Source organism: Penaeus monodon, chromosome 34, assembly GCF_015228065.2.
Source record: "Penaeus monodon isolate SGIC_2016 chromosome 34, NSTDA_Pmon_1, whole genome shotgun sequence".
Lineage (NCBI taxonomy): Eukaryota > Metazoa > Arthropoda > Malacostraca > Decapoda > Penaeidae > Penaeus > Penaeus monodon.
Window position 1 is genome coordinate 2,083,709 of NC_051419.1, and position 1,153 is coordinate 2,084,861.

Below are 1,153 nucleotides of genomic sequence, written 5' to 3' on the forward strand. Positions count from 1 at the left end.
TGTGTCACAAGGATAAAAACATCTGATTGTCACATATAACACAGTCCATGGTGTACCATACACATCATGGTAGGAAGCAATTATGTGGTCTTTGACAGTATCTAGGTAAATACTTTATTATGTCAATCATATCTTGGTTATATATATTATTACTAATACTTGTGCATACTGTAATCAATATATATTTGTCCTGGTTTCAGTAATTGAAACTATTAGGGTGTTGACTTGTTTTGTTTTTCTGTTATATCTTTCTCATCACTATTGTTTTTATTGTTCTTTCTCTTGTGGTTCTTTCAAGTAATGATTTGGTGTTGGCAGCATCCCTACTGTATATTAAAGTTGTAGTTGAGATCAAATGCAAACATGCCTAGTTCTGAGGACTTCTCACTCTAAGAAGCGAGCATGATGAACACCTTGAATTATGTGATGCAATCACAAAAATAAGAAGACTGCAGCAGCTCTTAGTAGAGGCACAATACAAGGAAGGAGCTGAAGGCCAAGGCCTAGATAAAAGCTCTAAGTAAAGTAATTCCTCAAGAGAGCAGGGATGGAGAAAGAGCCATTGATCCCCTCAAACTATCAGGGGGACAGATCCCTCACGATTACTGGGAGAGAGAATTGAGGAATGCCTATATCAGAGTACTGTTGACGACCAAAACCCCAAAATATTCATTTTCTAGCATACAGAATCCAAGATTCATACTTGCTTCAATAGCATCAACCCAAGTAAATGGACAAATTTGTTGAGTTATTAAGAGGGTTAGATCCAGATTTGAGAAGCTTAGGGAGCCATGATTATTTCCCTTGCCTAATGGCCATAAGATTTTTTTCATAAACTTGGATGGAGTCCATTTTTTCTGTCTTGTACCTCCAATTTTATAATGAACTTCACAGCGGAAAACAAAGTCAACACTCAGTGGAGAATGAATGTGCTCCATGCAATGGAGGGTGTAGCACCTGCATCAGCCACCAAGAAATAGCAGAATCACACAACCCCATGCCCTATGTGGAGGAAATTGCTAAAACTGATGCCTTATTGGAGATCCCCAATACTCTATAAGCATGGGTGAGTCGCCATCCTCAGGACAAGACGTTTAGGAGAAAAATTGTCAATGCAGAGCAAGGGAAACATGTAGAATGGTGTTGTACAACA

At 38.5% G+C, this 1,153-nt stretch overlaps 1 protein-coding gene across 1 annotated transcript in view; it reads right to left on the bottom strand.

Annotated features, from left to right (window-relative positions):
- Positions 1 to 1,153, bottom strand: part of LOC119594514 (alcohol dehydrogenase class-3-like) — an 11,972-nt gene that overhangs the window by 2,710 nt on the left and 8,109 nt on the right. The window lies entirely within an intron of this gene.